The following is an 18,636-nucleotide window of genomic DNA, read 5'->3' on the forward strand; positions in this document are numbered from 1 at the left end:
TGCAACCCAGGGAGGCTGCAATCTAGCGTCCAGGGGGAAATACTGGGCTTCCCATCCTTGTCCCCCTGGCAGATGCCATCTGTCACTATATATATATATATATATATATATATATATATCACGGTGGCGCAGTGGTAGCGCTGCTGCCTGCAGTTAGGAGACCGGGTTCGCTTCCCAGGTCCTCCCTGCGTGGAGTTTGCATGTTCTCCCCGTGTCTGCGTGAGTTTCCTCCGGGCGCTCCGGTTTCCTCCCACAATCCAAAGACATGCTGGTTAGGTGGATTGGCGATTCTAAATTGGCCCTAGTGTGTGCTTGGTGTGTTTGTGTGTGTCCTGCGGTGGGTTGGCACCCTGCCCTGGATTGGTTCCTGCCTTGTGCCCTGTGTTGGCTGGGATTGGCTCCAGCAGACCCTCTTTACCTTGTATTCGGATTCAGCGGGTTAGAAAATGGATGGATGGATATATATTGTGAAAGCTGGCCCGGACACAGACAGACGGACAACATGTTTTCACCCATCACACCGTTTATTTACACTATATACAATATTTACAATGTCCAAAGTCACGTGCACTCACAATCCCCAGTGCCTCTTGCACCGATTTCCCCAAAGTCCAGGGCCCACAGTCACTGTGACTTTGTTCCTGGCCGCCTCCTGTCCTCTCTCCAGCTCCATCAATACTGCCTCCCGACTTCCACCACTGACTGGAGGGAGGCGGCCCCTTATATAATGCTCCTGGATGAGCCCCAGGTGTTCCCGGTATCCCCTCCTTAGCCACGCCCCAGCGTGGCGGAAGTGTCGGCTGTCCTCCTGGCAGCTCTCCGGGCGCCACATAAAGTCTTCCCCCCAGCACTTCCTGGTGTGGCGGAAGTGCTGGGCTCCAGGGACAATTAGGCACTGGGGCGCCGCCTGGCGGTGGCCCCGGTCCCCTACAGGGCTGGGCTTCAAAGCCCCCTACCCGAGGCCCCCTGCATAACCAGGACGGACGCCCCCACTCGGTCTGGAGGAGGCACACGCCCTCCTTTGGTCCTCCAAAGGCGTCCCGGCGGGCTCCAGCCCGGCCGAGGACCACGGGATGAACCGGCATCGGCGCCACCTGGCGGTGACCACGGGCCCCTACAGGGTAGGGCTTCCATGCCCTCGACCCGTGGCCCCCAACAGAACCAGGACGGACGCCCCCTCGCGGTCTGGAGGAGGCACAAGCCCTCCTCACGTCCTCCTGGGCGTCCCGACCGGGCTCCAGCCCCGGCCGGGGACCACAATATATATATATATAATTATAAATATCATATTAATAGACTTGGATTTATTAACCACATGTGAAGTGTGATCAAATTATCAACATTTATTTAACACATTTAGCTGCTGCATTAAAAAATGTAATCACAGAAATTTGAAATGCATTAATCACACGCATTAATGGTGATTAATCAGTATTTTTTTTTTCTTAAAAATACAAATGAAATCTCTCACTTCATATAATTTCTCATCAATGACTAAGAATATAAAAAAAAACTGGCCTTCCTGTTTGCAGCCTTGGAAACGAAAGAGTTTTTCATACCTTCAGATTTAAGGATAATAAAATGCTGGTAATTCTTAGTTGTAGCTGGTAATGATACTACAGTATATTAAACTTTGGAATCTCTACCTTAAGAGACCAGTTTCCAAGTCTTGGCTAATTATCAGTATTAAATATCTATACTAATAAAAGGCAAAGCCCTCACTGACTCACTCACTCACTGACTGACTGACTGACTGACTCACTCATCACTAATTTTCCCATGTAGGTAGAAGGTTGAAATTTGGCAGGCTCATTCCTTACAGCTTACTTACAAAAGTTGGGCAGGTTTCATTTCGAAATTCTACGCGTAATGGTCATAACTGGAACGTATTTTCGTCCATATAATGTAATAGAATGCAGCTCGATAGCTGTGGGAGGCGGAGTTTCGTACTAAAATATTTAACCAATCACATTTCAGCCGTCATTTGTTGCCAGGCAGAGAGAATAGACTGCAGTTCGATAGCCGTGGGAGGCGGAGTTTCGTATTAAAGCATTTTAACCAATCACATTTCAGCCATCATTTGTTGCCAGGCAGAGAGGCTTTCACAATCTGTTGTGGAGGCACTCTAACACAGAATAAATGTCGATTAACCTGTTGCATCAACCAATCAGATTTTGAGTTGGTGTCAGTAGGGCCCTCTAGCAGGCGTACGGCAATGTCACCATATTCAGACCCATTGATTGGATAGAAACCGATATGAAGAACTCTATGAGGCGACTGAATGCACCACAAACGCTCCGAGCGAAAGATCATCGCGTGCACTATGGCCAACTCCATGGCAGGATTCTGGACAATATTATTTGCCAGAAACAGACCAGATTTCTAGCGCTGACGTCCGAGGTTCGATTCCCGAGAGGGTGTTCAGGGAGTGTGTACACCTGATGAGGCCAGAATTAGGGCGAAACACGTGCCGCGTACTGTTTGCATTATTTGACAGTAAAACTATTTCAATATATTCAATATATATATATCAGCGCTTCCCGATTCATTTTACCCTCGCACCCCCTTGGTTTGAGAAGAAGTATGAAAAAATATGAGGTTAACGCAGAAAAACAGGTCACCAATTGAAGCTTTATGAATAATTGATACTTTATTCGCCATCAATAATTGTTTTGGTAAAGCCATACTCAGTGTAATCCTCCTTCCATGTTCTAATTTTTTCGCAACTAGCCATGATTAAATGAACGCTAAAAAAGTATGAGTGAAGCGAGGGTGACTTATCCAGGCAGACAGGTGACAGCTTAATAGCTCGAACTTGGATATAAGTAGGTTCTATTTAGTCGCCAGAAATATCTTTGGTAGGAATGTAAGTTGAATTTACTCTTTAAAAAGAAGAAAAATTTATGCAATGATGATGAAATTTAACTTACATTCCTACCAAACATATTTCTGTCGACTAAATAAAAATTACTTATATTTAAAATTTAAATAGAACTTGAACAGATACGATAGTTCATAATACCCACGCAGCACTAAGTGCACGTAAGAGCAGGAGTCATCCGTTTTAACAAGCAGTGTATTGCACTGATACGAAATGGCCTGCCCATTTGATTATTTAGGAATGGATAGATAAATTAAGAATTTTGTACAAATAATGTTTTTCATTTTTCTTCCTCGATGGATTCTGGCACCCCCAGCAACAGCTGCTCGCACCCTAAAGGATATATAAACTGCTCAAAAAAATTAAAGGAACACTTTGAAAACACATCAGATCTCAATGGGAAATCTGGATATCTATACTGATATAGACTGGGTAATGTGTTAGGAACGAAAGGATGCCACATCGTTTGATGGAAATGAAAATGATCAACCTACAGAGCCCTGAATTCAAAGACGCCCCAAAATCAGAGTGAAAAAATTATGTGGCAGGCTAGTCCATTTTGCCAAAATTTAATTGCAGCAACTCCAAATTGTACGCAGCACTTTGTATGGCCCCTGTGTTCTTGTATACATGCCTGACAACATCGGTGCATGCTTCTAATGAGATGACAGATGGTGTTGTTGGGGATCTCCTCCCAGATCTGGACCAGGGCATCACTGAGCTCCTGGACAGTCTGAGGTGCAACCTGGTGGCATTGGATGGACCAAAACATAATGTCCCAGAGGTGTTCTATTGGATTTAGGTCAGGAAAGTGTGGTGGCCAGTCAATGGTATCAATTCCTTCATCCTCCAGGAACTGCCTGCATACTCTCACCACATGAGGCCAGGAATTGTTGTGCACCAGGAGCCACTGTACCAGCATAGGGTCTGACAATGGGTCCAAGGATTTCATCCTGATACCTAATGGCAGCCAAGGTGCCTTTGTCAAGCCTGTAGCGGTCTGTGTGACCCTCCATGGATATGCCTCCCCAGACAATCATTAACCCACCACCAAACTGCTCATGCTGAATGATGTTACAGGCAGCATAATGTTCTCCATGGCTTCTCCAGACCCTTTCACTTCTGTCACATGCTCAGGGTGAACCTGCTCTCATCTGTAAAAGCACAGGGCACCAGTGGTGCATCTGCCAATTCTGGTATTCTATGGCGAATGCCAATCGAGCTGCATGCTGCTGGGCAGTGAGCTCAGGGCCCATTAGAGGACATGGGGCCCTTGGGTCACCCTCATGAAGTCTTTCTGGTTGTTTGGTCAGAGACATTCACACCAGTGGCCTGCTGGAGGTCATTTTGTAGGGCTCTGGCAGTGCTCATCCTGTTCCTCCTTGCCCAAAGGAGCAGATACTGGTCCTGCTGATGGGTTATGGACCTTCTATGGCCCTCTCTAGCTCTCCTAGAGTAACTGCTTGTCTCCTAGAATCTCCTCCATGCCCTTGAGACTGTGCAGGGAGACACAGCAAACCTTCTGGCAATGACACGTATTGATGTGCCATCCTGGAGAAGTTGGACTACCTGTGCAACCTCTGTAGGGTCAGGTATCGCCTCATACTACCAGTAGTGACACTGACTGTAGCCAAATGCAAAACTAGTGAAGAAACAGTCAGAAAAGATGAGGAGGGAAAAATGTCAGTGGCCTCCATCTGTTAAACCATTCCTGTTTTGGGGTCATCTCATTGTTGCCCCTCTAGTGCATCTGTTGTTAATTTCATTAACACCACAGCAGCTGAAACTGATTAACAACCCCTCTGCTACTTAACTGACCAGATTAATATCCCATAAGTTTCAATGACTTTATGCTATACTCTGATTAAAAGTGTTCCTTTAATTCTTTTGAGCAGTATATATATATATATATATATATATATATATATATATATATATATATATATATATATATATATATATATATATATATATATATTATAAATATATAAAGATATATAGATAGATAACAGTGACAAAACAATTACATTGATTACATTGACAATCATGTTATGTTATTTTCAAAATGTTTCCTTTTCTTTTTCATTACTTCTTTAACACACTACTTCTCCGTCTGCAAAGCGTGGGTATTTTGCTAGTTATTAATATTCAATATCAGTATTAAAAAGAGGGAGAAGTATAATACATTTGCTTAATTGATAATTGTATCAGGGATATTTGTCCGAATTTAAGCCAGCATCAAACTGCATGATACAAAACACTGTTGAATAAGGCTGCATATGGTGGACTCAGAAAGTATTCAGATCGCTTCACTTTCTGCATGCTTTATTGTTTTGTACATTTATTTTAGTTTGATAAATGTAACATTTTTGCTCATCACTCTACACTGACATAATGACAAAGTGAAAATGATTTGCAAATTTATTAAGAATCAAAAACTGAAACCCCACCTTTCTGCAAGTATTGAGACCCTTTGCTGCAGTACTCCAAACTATGCTCAGGTCACTCCTGTTTTTGTTAATTCTCCTGGAGACATGTCTTGAACTTGATTGGAGTCCACACGTGGTAAAGTGAATTGATTGGGAATCATTTAGAAAGACACACACCTGTGCAGTTAAGGTCCATAATTCACATTGCATGTGAGGACAAAAAACAACCCATGAAATCCAAGGAACTCTTCATAGATTTCCGTGATCAAATTATGTTGAGCCATTGATCAGGGAAAAGGGATAAAACCATTGTAAAGCTTTGATTGTTACCAGGAGCACAGTGGCCTCAATAATTGTGAAATGGGAGAAGTTTGGAACTACCCAGACTCTTCCTAGACTGTAGTTGGCTGACAGACCAAAGTGACTAACTTTACAAGTATGGCTTTAGTCAGGGAGGTGACCAAGAATCCAATAGTTAGTGTAGCAGAGCTTCAGAAGTCCTTTGCTGAGATTGCAGAACCTGCCCATCAGTTTACAGTCAATAACCCATAATGACAAAGTGAAAACATGTTTGAAATATTTTTAAAAATCAAAACTGTCATTTATATAAGTGTTCAGACCCTTAATTCAGAATGTTGTAGAAGCCCCTTTGGCAACAATTACAGCTTCTTGTGCAAGTCTCTATAAATTTTGCCAAATAGCATTTGAGCAGTGAATTCCATTCTTCTTGGTAGATCCTCTCAATCTCTGTTTGATTGGTCAGGATGCATCTGTAAACTCCTGTCCTCGGGTCTCTTCACAGATGTTCTATGGGCTTAATGCTGTGCCACTCAATGACAGTCATATACCAGTTGTGTGCTTCAGGTCATTGTCATGCTGAAAGTTGAGACATCTCCCCCAGTCTGAAGTTGTGTGCACTCTGGAGCAGGTTTTCTTTAAGGACTTCTCTGTAAGTGGCTCCATTTATCCTTCCCTCAATTATGACCCGTCTCCCTGAGTTGTACTCCCAGAGCATGATGCTGCCACCACCATTGACCAGACTCCACTATAGGTATGGTATTATCTACAGTAGGTAATGAGCAGTGCCTGATCTTCCCCAGACACACTGCTTGGAGATCCACCCAAAGAGTTCAGGTTTTGTCTCATCAGATCAGAAATTCTTATTCTTCATGCTCTCAGAATTTCAAATACCGTTTGGAAACTCCTGATTGTTGGAAGTGTGGCTGAGGCGGCCATCCTCCATCACCAAGGCCCTGATTTCCGAATTACTCAGTTTGGCCAGATGGAGTTCTGGTGGTTAAAAACTTTTTCCATTTCACAATTATTGAGGCCACTGTGCTCTTGGAAACACTCAAAGCTATAGAAGTGGTTTGATATCCTTGTCCTCATCTATGCCTCACCACAATTTGATGATGGAGGTTTACAGAGAGTTCTTGGGTTTTTGTCCTAATATGAAGTCTGAATTGTTGAGCTTATATGCACAGGTGTGTGTCTTTCTGAATGAGGCCCAATCATTTCCATTTGCCACAGGTGGACTTCAGTCAAGTAAAGGAAACAGGAAGCACCTGACCACAGTTTGGAGTGGTACACCTAAGGGTCTGCTTACTGTTTGAATCCATTGTATTCTTTAGTTATATAACATTCTAGTGATGCCTCACCCGGAGTACTGCATGCAGGTTTGATCTCAATGTTACAAAATAGACATAGCAGAGAAAAGCAACTACGCAGATTACTGGACTAAGAGGTATGAGCTATGAGGAGAGACTGAAGGAGATGAACATTCTCAGTTTAAGTAAATGAAGAATAAGAGACAACGTGATTGAAGTCTTTAAAGTTATGACGGGAATTAGTACAGTGGACCCCAGTTGGGTGGTGGCCGAAGGTGGGGACCTTGGCGGTCCACACCTCGGCTACAGAAGCTGGCTCTTGGTATGTGGAATGTCACCTCTCTGAAGGGAAAGGAGCCTGAGCTAGTGCGCAAGGTCGAGAGGTTCCGGCCAGATATAGTCGGGCTCACCTCGACACACAGCTTGGACTCTGGAACCAATCTCCTTGAGAGGGGCTGGTCTCTCTACCACTCTGGAGTTCCCCCGGTGAGAGGTGCAGAGCGGGTGTGGGCATACTTATTGCCCCCCGACTTGGAGTCAGTTCATTGGGGTTTACCCCGGTGGATGAGAGGGTAGCCTCCCTCCGCCTTTGGGTAGGGGGACAGGTCCTAACTGTTGTTTGTGCGTATGCGCTGAACAGCAGTTTGGAGTACCCACCCTTTTTGGAGTCCCTGGAGGGGGTGCTAGAGGGCATACCTTCTGGGGACTCCCTCGTACTGTTGGGAGACTTCAATGCTCACATGGGCAAACGACAATGAGACCTGGAAGGGCGTGATTGGGTGTTTTGTTATTGGACTTCTGTGCTCGCCATGGATTGTCCATAACGAACACCATATTCAAGCATAGGGGTGTTCATATGTGCACTTGGCACCAGGACACCATAGACCTCAGTTCAATGATTGACTTTGTGGTTGTGCGGCTACATGTCTTGGACACTCGGGTGAAGAGAGGGGTGGAGCTGTCAACTGATCACCACCTGGTGGTGAGTAGGCTTCGATGGTGGGGGAGGATGCCGGTCAGGCCTGGTAGGCCCAAATGTGTTGTGAGGGTCTGATGAGAATGTCTGGCAGAGTCCACTGTCAGAAGTAGCTTCAACTCCCACCGGGCATTGGAGTTTGGGGAGACCATGGAGAATGACTTTCGGATGGCTTCAAGGAGATTCTGGTCCACTGTCTGGCGTTTCAAGAGGGGGAAGCAGTGCAGTGTCAACACTGTATATGTTGGGGATGGTGCACTGTTGACTTCAACTCAGGACGTTGTGGGTCGGTGGGGGGAGTACTTTGAAGACCTCCTCAATCCCACTAACATGCCTTCCAATGAGGAAACAGAGCCTGGGGACTCGGAGGTGGGCTCCCCCATCTCTGAGATTGAGGTCACTGAGGTGCTCAAAAAACTCCTTGGTGGCAGGGCCCCGGGGGTGGATGAGATACGCCCAGAGTTCCTCAAGGCTCTGGATGTTGTAAGACTGTCTTGGTTTACATGTCTCTGTAACATCACATGGACATTAGGGACAGTGCCTCTGGATTGGCAGATTGGGGTGTCAGTCCCCCTCTTTAAAAAGGGGGACCGGAGGGTGTGTTCCAAATACTGAGGGATCACACTCCTCAGCCTCCCTGGAAAAGTCTATTCGGGGGTTCTGGAGAGGAGGGTCCATCGGATAGTCGAACCACAGATTCAGGAGGAACAGTGTGGTTTTCATCCTGATCGCCGAACAGTGGACCAGCTCTACACGCTTAGCAGAATCCTGGAGGGTGCATGGGAGTTTGCCCAACCAGTCTACATGTGTTTTGTGGACTTGAAAAAGGCATTCGACCGTGTCTCTCGGGGAATCCTGTGGGGGGTGCTCTGAGAGTATGGGGTACCAGACCCCCTGATAAGGGCTGTTCGGTCTCTGTACAACCGGTGTCAGAGCTTGGTCAGCATTGCCGGCAGTGAGTCAAACCCATTTCCAGTGAGTGTTGGACTCAGCCAGGGCTGCCCTTTGTCACCGATTCTGTTCATAACTTTTATGGACAGAATTTCTAGGCGCAGCCAGGGTGTTGAGGGTCGGTTTGGTGGACTCAGGATTGGGTCACTGCTTTTTGCAGATGATGTTGTCCTTTTTGCTTCATCAGGCCATGATCTTCAGCTCTCCATGGATCAGTTCACTGCTGAGTGTGAAGCGGCTGGGATGGGAATCAGCACCTCCAAATCTGAGACCATGGTCCTCAGTCAGAAAAGGGTGGAGTGCCCTCTCAGGGTTGGGGGAGAGATCCTGCACCAAGTGGAAGAGTTCAAGTATCTCGGGGTCTTGTTCATGAGTTAGGGAAGAATGGAGCATGAGATCGACAGGCGGATCGGTGCAGCGTCCACAGTGATGTGGGCTCTGCATCGGTCTGTCGTGGTGAAAAAGGAGCTGAGCCGTGAGGCAAAGCTCTCAATTTACCTGTCGATCTACGCTCCTACCCTCACCTATGGTCATGAGCTATGGGTAGTGACCGAAAGAACGAGATCGCGAATACAAGCGGCTGAAATGAGTTTACTCCGCAGGGTGTCTGGGCTTTCCCTTAAAGATATGGTGAGAAGCTCAGTCAATCTAGTTGAATAGGATGGACAAACTTGTTCGGCTGAATAGTCTGTTCTGATCACAGTTTTTCCAGTGTTCACAATGGTCACAAACCACCAGCCATGTCATTGGCTATTAATTGACGGGCAGGACATGGACACCATTGTTGTAGACTGATACTCTGTGTACTTAACCAAAGCTTCATGATTGCCTTTTATGATATGTTATGTTTCTTTTAGCAAAACTTTTTAAAGGTACAATCATTAGAAAGTTTTTCTTCACAAAGAGACCCCTAGACAAATGGAATAAATTGCCAAGTGTCATGGTCAGGTGATAGATAGATCTATCTATCTATCATATATTGCCTTTTTTATCTATCTATCTATCTATCTATCTATCTATCTATCTATCATATAGTGCCTTATCTATCTATCTATTATATAGTGCCTTTCATGTCTATCTATCTATCATATAGTGCCTTATCTATCTATCTATCTATCATATAGTGCCTTATTTATCTATCTATTATATAGTGCCTTTCATGTCTATCTATCTATCTATCTATCTATTTATCTATCTATTATATAGTGCCTTTCATGTCTATCTATCTATCTATCTATCTATCTATCTATCTATCTATCTATTATATAGTGCCTTTCATGTCTATCTATCTATCTATCTATCTATCTATCTATATAGTGCCTTTCATGTCTATCTATCTATCTATCTATCTATCTATCTATCTATCTATCTATCTATCTATCTATCTATGACAGCACTAACCCCTGGCTTGGAGAGTAATTACTATCTGCTGAGTCCTGAATTTGTCTCACAATTGCACTTGTGTGACAAGAGTTTCTGTGGGTGTTGATCCATACTGGCCAGATCTCACATCTTGTGGCTTTTTTATGTTCCCAAAATTAAAACTGAGACTGAAGGGAAGAAGATTTGGTATTGTGGAATTAATTCAGGAAAGAAATACAAGCGGCTGTAGACACAGTAACAAAGGATAAGTACCAGAAATGGGAGAAAAGCTATGACAAGTGAATTGCATTTCACGGAGAGTATGTGAAGGTGACTGAAAGGGAATTGGTGTCGGTTTTTAAGGTTTTCTTTTTTAACAACTCTGAGAATTTTTGGGTCCCCACTCACAGTGTAAAATATAAAAGTCAAAAGAACAACAAAGGGAAACAGAACAGATCAGAGATGAAAAATAAGGGAGATGGAGTTTAGATAAAAATTGAGAGAGATAAAAAAGACTGATGATTATAAAGGCACAGCTTGTAATTAGACATATAAGACCCACTATATGTCGTTAATATACGAAATCACAGAAACTCTGACTGCATAATGATTGAAAGTGGGGTTGTCATTAATGTGCCTGTGGAGAAGCAACCTTGGCACAATGTGCCATGGTTTCCATTACATACACAATTATGAATCAGAAATAAGGTTGCACTCTATGAAAATGCATCTTTGAAGTAATAAAAAGGAACATAACAATGACAAATTTTCAACTTAATGTGGGGACCTGGTGAATTTTGCTCATTTACGTAAGTTTCTTAAATATAAATATAAAATGGTATTGTGCATAAAGAATCTACAATAGAGATTTTTTTATCCAAAGCAATATAAAATCATTGGTGCATGAAGGCTGATATGGCAAAACTATGCAAGCTGTGAACACCAGGTATTATGTTAAAATTATTTCATAATTGCTAGTATATAGCATATAGAAATGATTCAGAAAGCAAAGCATTAAAACTAGTAAAAATCAAGCTGCATTGGGATTTTAAATTACCAGGCTGCCATCCCTAACACCCTGTGTGACTCACAGCAAGTCACTTGCTGTCTGTGGTTCTTGACGTAAAAAAATATACAGCTTTCGAGCTAATGCATTGCCACACTGAAAATGAAAAAGCTCTGTATAATATTCTGTACATACATGTATGAAATATAAATAACTCACATGTTTAACAGAGAGATTGGAACGAACGGAAGTATCAGCCCAACATTCCCGGGATACACTAACTGCTCATCTAGGCTTTCCTGGTGTATCCGACCGACACCTCACAATGAGAATCCCACCCTGATCCTAAAAAAGTTGGGATGCTGTGTAAAATGTAAACAGAAATAGAACGCAATTATTTTCAAATCATTTAAACCCGTATTTATTTGAAAATAGAATAAAGACAACATATCAGTTGTTGAAACTGAGAATTTTTATTATTTTATGAAATTTGTTTGGGGCGGCACGGTGGCGCAGTGGTAGCGCTGCTGCCTCGCAGTTAGGAGACCCGGGTTCACTTCCCGGGTCCTCCCTGCGTGGAGTTTGCATGTTCTCCCCGTGTCTGCGTGGGTTTCCTCCGGGCGCTCCGGTTTCCTCCCACAATCCAAAGACATGCAGGTTAGGTGGATTGGCGATTCTAAATTGGCCTTGGTGTGTGGGTGTGTTTGTGTGTGTCCTGCGGTGGGTTGGCACCCTGCCCAGGATTGGTTCCTGCCTTGTGCCCTGTGTTGGCTGGGATTGGCTCCGGCAGACCCCCGTGACCCTGTCTTCGGATTCAGCGGGTTAGAAAATGGATGGATGGATGGAAATTTGTTTGAATTTGAAAAACATTAGGAGAGATGCAACAAAAGACAGTGTAATGCTGAATGCTGGTGGGACATCTCACAACTAACTAGGTTACCAGGTTAGTTACAGTCAGGTAGGTAAGTATTTGGATGGTGACACAATTTTCATAACTTTGGCTCTGTATGCCTCCAAAATGGATTTCAAATAAAGCAATTGTTCTGCCTTACATGCTGTTAGCTGTTACTGTTATTTGTCGATCTGTGCTCCCACTTTGTCTTGCCATTTATTGACAGTCACGTCACGTCCCACATTCACAGTGGTGTTATAAATGTCTATGAAACTCACGTAAAGCATGTAGGTCCCATAATAAACCTTTAAATACAATACACCCCATGTGTCTCATGTAGACACCCCTTTATCTCTTGATTCGGTCACGTCCGAAGTGTATCTTTAAGGTATATAAACCTCTTGGTCTGGTTAGTTGTGGTATGCAGCAATTTGGATCTCTGTCTTTGTGCTTCTTTTTTTCTCAATCCGACCGTGGAAATCACTCACCTTGTAAGTGTCTTTTAAAGCTTTATTGTTTAATATATACTGTCTGCTATATATTGCTTTGTAAATCGTTATTCATTGTCTTTGGTTCTACACCTATAAATAACTGTATGTTTCTTTTGTATATGCTAGGGGGCTTTGCCCCCCGCTCGCTTCGCTGTCCAAAACCAGCGCTATGTGCCGTTGTGAAGAGGGGGGCTGAAGGCATCCCAAGGAGACGCAGTCGCTCCTACGAAACCCCTCTTAAACGGTGATACAATGGGAAACAAATAGTTTTTTTTTACCCCCTCTTTGTTCGATCAGTTGCTGGATTGCTGCAGCTGCCGTGCCGTGTGATCTGCACCTCGTACTGAGCTTCGAATATTTAAAAGCCTGTACAGCAGCTGTCCTTTTGTCTCACTGCCTTGTCTGTCTTGTCCCCCCAGACATCCTCAAGCACTCTGCAATCTCTTTTCGCTGTTCTGTTATTTCACCGAGTAATAATTTCCATTTTTATGCGCAAATGCGGTCTTTACTATCATTTTTTTGAGACTTTCGAATTTTCCTACTTTCATTATCTCTAGCCTGCTGTGCATGTGTATCACGGGACTTGCTTCCAAAGGTTGTAAGAATGACATGACTTGTCCGTCTCGTGGGACGTGAAAGTGTCTCTCTTCCAAAGATCATGTCTCATCGTCAGGAAAAAAATCTCATTACAAGATATTTTTATATAGATGATAGATAGATAGATAGATAGATAGATAGATAGATAGATAGATAGATAGATAGATAGATACTTTATTAATCCAAAGGGGAAATTCACATAATCCAGCAGCAGTACACTGATACAAAGAAACAATATTAAATTAAATAGTAATAAAAATGAAAAAAAATAAAATAAAATTAATGTTAGTTATAATAGAGAGATTTCAGTTTACAACGAGGTACTTCCAGTAAAAGCCTTCAAGAAAGCTCACCCCTAGTCATTTTTATGTGGATGTGCCACGTTGTTTAATGTCTCTGCGGCCGCGTTGCACAGACAGCATGGATTGAGGCAGAAAAGCAATTATTACGTTTGTGGAGCTGAAATTCGAACATACAACTTATTTTAAAATTCTAACTCTATTTCTACTTATACTAAATTTTAACTTGCAAAAAAAATAAATCAAACTGTTTTTATTTCTTTGCAGAATTTCCTTTTCTAGTGACCTTTCACCTTTTCACCTCCCAAGATACAATTCAAATTAAAAGACCTGTTACCAATACCAGCTTACATAGGCAGATTAAAAGTCTTGCCCTATTAAGCCACACATGACACACTCCCTCTCCCCAATCTGTTATTTTTCTAAAATAACTAAATTATTAGCTAGATACAGTTAATGATATTCATATACATGTGTTTTATACAGTATATATATATATATATATATATATATATATATATATATATATATATATATATATAGTGAATGGAACCCGGGCACAAACAGGCAGACATGTTGTTTTTCCACCACCACACGTTTATTTACAATATATACAATTTAATAGTGCACACAAAACCCCCAAAGTCCTGGCCATACAATGCCTTACTCTCTTCAGGCCACCTCCTTGCCTCCTCCAGCTAGCTCAGTCCTTACTTCTCTCCCGACTCCAGCCTCGAATGAAGGGAGGCAATCCCTTTTATTCACACCTGGATTTGCTCCAGGTCCTTCCCGGCAATCTCCCACCGACACGCCCCTGTGTGGCGGAAGTGCCGGCTGCACTCCCGGAAGCACTCCGGGTGTCCCAGCTTCTTTTTTCCCCAGCACTTTCTGGTGTGGCGGAAGTGCTGAGGTCCAGGGTTCCCAAGGCCTCCTGGCGGTGACCACAGGCCCCTACAGGGTTGGGCTTCTAAGCCATCTACCCGTTGCCTCCAAAGCAACCAGGGTGGCGGCCCCCATGTGGTCCAAGGTGGGCGCACGCCCTCTTTCGGTCCTCCAAGGCGTCCTGGCCAAGTCGTCACCCCTGGCATCCCTGACAATATATATATATATATATATATTCTATATATATATATATATGTGTGTGTGTGTGTATGCCAAGAGATTTAATCATGCCTGGGGCCGGAAATAACAGACAAAGAGTAGATGACAAAGTAGAACGTTGTAAAGAATTCAAAACGTTAGAATGATACACATGCAGAGCAGGTTAGAGATAATGAAAGTACTAAAATTGAAAAGTCTCAAAAAATGATAGTAAATATCACATTACCACAAACAAAATTATTACTCAGTGAAATCACGGAACAGTGAAAACAGATTGAATATATTGTTCAGACAGAAACTTTAAGTCAGAGACTTGTAGATCATCTCATTCATGTTGCCATCAATCAATCAATCAATCAATCAATCAATCAATCAATCAACATTTATTTATATAGCACATATTCATACAAAAAAAATGTAGCTCAAAGTGCTTTACAAAATGAATAGAAAAATAGAAGACACAATAAAAAATAAACATAAGTCAACATTAATTAACATAGAATAAGTAAGGTCCAATGGCCAGGGCGGACAGAAAAAAACAAAAAAAAACTCCAAAAGCTGGAGAAAAAAAATAAAATCTGTAGGGGTTCCAGACCACGAGACCGCCCAGTCCCCTCTGGCAATCTACCTAACATAAGTCAAGCAGTGTTTCTTCCTAATGAAGAGATGAGAATGAGAATTAAAAGATTTATTGTTTGGTGAAAGTGAAATCCACATACGAGAGTGGCAGAGATGTGAAGTGGCTGGCGCATGGCACAGGCCAGGGGGTTGGTGATCAAAGAGAGCAGGGGGCAAAGCCCCCTAGAATAACTCTCTATTATAATAAAAAAATCTTGGGAGACAAGACATGACTTTCAGAAAGACTTTTTGGAGTGAAGTCCCATGAGACGGAGACTTTTAACATGAGATTCAAGTCACACCCTACTTACAACCATTTTCAAACAAGACCACTGTCATCTAACCTCAGTCGTGTGAATGCATTTGTCAGACACACTTCTTACACTCTCAGCTCTTATAAATTTTATCAGGACAATAATTTCATACATTCTAGATGACACATCAACGACTAAGCAAAGAAGAAAGAGCATGGACAAACATTATAAAAATTTGGTTAATTTATTAGAGAGAAAGAAGTGATATTCACTCACGGGCAGTTATACTTTCCATTGTTATGAAGTAAGTCCAAACACGGAATCAAAATTCAATTCGATCTTGAAGAAAGGTTAATTCAAAATATTGTTCTTACTGAAGTTTTAAGGTAAAAGAGAAAATAATGCATATGTAACAATTCCCATGAAAATAACATTCTCTTCAAATTGTTAACCAAACCCAGGGGTGGGTGAGCGATATATATATATACATACATACAGGTGCCGGTCATAAAATTAGAATATCATGACAAAAGTGGCCTTCAGCTCTTCTGAATTGTTGAGTCTGGCGTATTGCATCTTCCTCTTCACAATACCCCTTAGATTTTCTATGGGGTTAAGGTCAGGCGAGTTTGCTGGCCAATCAAGAACAGGGATACCATGGTCCTTAAACCAGGTACTGGTAGTTTTGGCACTTTCTGCAGGTGCCAGGTCCTGTTGGAAAATTAAATTTGCATCTCCATAAAGTTCGTCAGCAGCAGGAAGCATGAAGTGCTCTAAAACTTCCTGGTAGACAGCTGCGTTGACCTTGGACCTCAGAAAACATAATGGACCAACACCAGCAGATGACATGGCACCCCAAACCATCACTGACTGTGGAAACTTTACACTGGACCTTAAGCAACGTGAATTCTGTGTCTCTGCTCTCTTCCTCCAGACTCTGGGACCTTGATTTCCAAGGGAAATGCAAAATTTACTTTCATCAGAGAACATAACTTTGGACCACACAGCAGTAGTCCAGTCGAGACTCTTCTGACGCTGTCTCTTGTTCAAGAGTGGCTTGACACAAGGAATGCGGCAGCTGAAACCATGTCTTGCATACGTCTGTGCGTGGTGGTTCTTGAAGCTCTGACTCCAGCTGCAGTCCACTCTCTGTGAATCTCCCCCACAGTTTTGAATGGGTTTTGTTTCACAATCCTCTCCAGGGTGTGGTTAACTTCTATTGCTTGTACACTTTTTTCTACCACATCTTGTCCTTTTCTTCACCTCACTATTAATTGGCTTGGACACAGAGCTCTGTGAACAGCTAGCCTCTTTAGCGATGACCTTATGTGTCTTGCCCTCCTTGTGCAAGGTGTCAATGGTCGTCTTTTGGACAACTGTCAAGTCAGCAGTCTTCCCCCTGATTGTGTAGCCTACAGAACTCGACTGAGAGACCATTTAAAGGCTTTGCAGGTGTTTTGAGTTAATTAGTTGATTAGAGTGTGGCACCAGATGTCTTTAATATTAAACCTTTTCACAATATTGTAATTTTCCGAGATACTGAATTTGGGACTTTCATTAGTTGTCAGTTATAATCATCAAAGTAAAAGAAATAAACATTTGAAATACATCAGTCTGTGTGTAATGAATGAATCTAATATACAAGTTTCACTTTTTGAATGGAATTACTGAAATAAATCAACTTTGTCATGATATTCTAATTTTATGACCGGCACCTGTATATATATATATATATATATATATATATATATATATATATATATATACATACACACACACACATATAAAATCTAAACTACTCACAAAAATTAAAGGAACATTTTGAAAACACATCACATCTCAATGGAAAAAAAAATCCTGCTGGTTATCTCTACTGATATGGTAATGTGTTAGGAACGAAAGGATGCCACATCATTTGATGGAAATAAAAATGATCAACCAACAGAGGGCTGAGTTCAAAAACACCCTGAAAATCAAAGTGACAAAATGATGTGGCAGGCGAGTCCATTTTGCTGAAATTTCATTGCAGCAACTCCAAATCATACTCAGTAGTTTGTATGGCCCCCACATGCTTGTATGCATGCCTGACAACGTCAGGGGCGGGGGGCTGTGGTCAGTGCTCCTAATGAGATGACGGATGGTGTCTTGGGGGATCTCCTCCCAGATCTGGACCAGTTCATCACTGAGCTCCTGGACAGTCTGAGGTGCAACCTGGCAGCGTTGGATGGACTGAAACATAAAGTCCCAGAGTTGTTCTATTGGATTGAGGTCAGGCGAGTGAGAGTGGGAGCCAGTCAATGGTATCAATTCCTTCATCCTCTTGCCACATGAGGCCGGGAATTGTTGTGCACCAGGAGGAACCTAGGAGCCACTGCACCAGCATAGGGTCTGACAATTGGTCCAAGGATTTCATCCCGATACCTAATTGGCAGTTAAGGTGCCATTTTCTAGCCTGTAAAGGTCTGTGCGTCCTTCCATGGCTATGCCTCCCCAGACCATCACTGACCGCCCACCAAACCGGTCATGTTGAACGATGTTACAGGCAGCATAATGTTCTCCATGGCTTCTCCAGACCTTTTCACATCTGTCACATGTGATCAGGGTGAACCTGCTCTCATCTGTGAAAAGCACAGGGCACCAGTGGTGGATCTGCCAATTCTAGTATTTTACGGCTAATGCCAATCAAGCTCCACGGTGCCAGAAGGACAGTGAGCACAGGGTGAGCTAGAGGACATCAGGCCCTCAGGTCACCCTCATGAAGTCTGTTTCTGATTGTCTGGTCAGAGACATTCATACCAATGGCCTGCTGAAGGTCATTTTGTAGGCTCTGGCAGTGCTCATCCTGTTCCTCCTTTCCCAAAGGAGCAGATACTGGTCCTGCAGATGGGTTAGGAACATTCTATGGACCCTGTCCAGCTCTCCTACAGTAACTGTCTATCTCTTGAAATCTCCTCCATGCCCTGCTGAGAGACACAAACAGAAACCGTCTGGCAATGGCATGTATTGATGTGCCATCCTAGTGAAGCTGGACTAGCTGTGCAACCTCTGTAGGGTCTAGGTATGGCCTCACGCTACCAGTAGTGACATTGACTGTACCCAAATGCAAAATTAGTGAAAAAACAGATAAGGAGGGAAAAATGTCACCTAATAAACCATTCCTGTTTTGGGGGTG

At 42.9% G+C, this 18,636-nt stretch overlaps 1 protein-coding gene across 1 annotated transcript in view; it reads left to right on the top strand.

Moving 5' to 3' along the window:
- Window positions 1-18,636, top strand: part of dok6 (docking protein 6) — a 477,966-nt gene that overhangs the window by 296,800 nt on the left and 162,530 nt on the right. The gene's annotated exons all lie outside the window — the stretch shown is intronic.

The sequence above is a fragment of the Polypterus senegalus genome, chromosome 5 (assembly GCF_016835505.1).
Source record: "Polypterus senegalus isolate Bchr_013 chromosome 5, ASM1683550v1, whole genome shotgun sequence".
NCBI lineage: Eukaryota > Metazoa > Chordata > Cladistia > Polypteriformes > Polypteridae > Polypterus > Polypterus senegalus.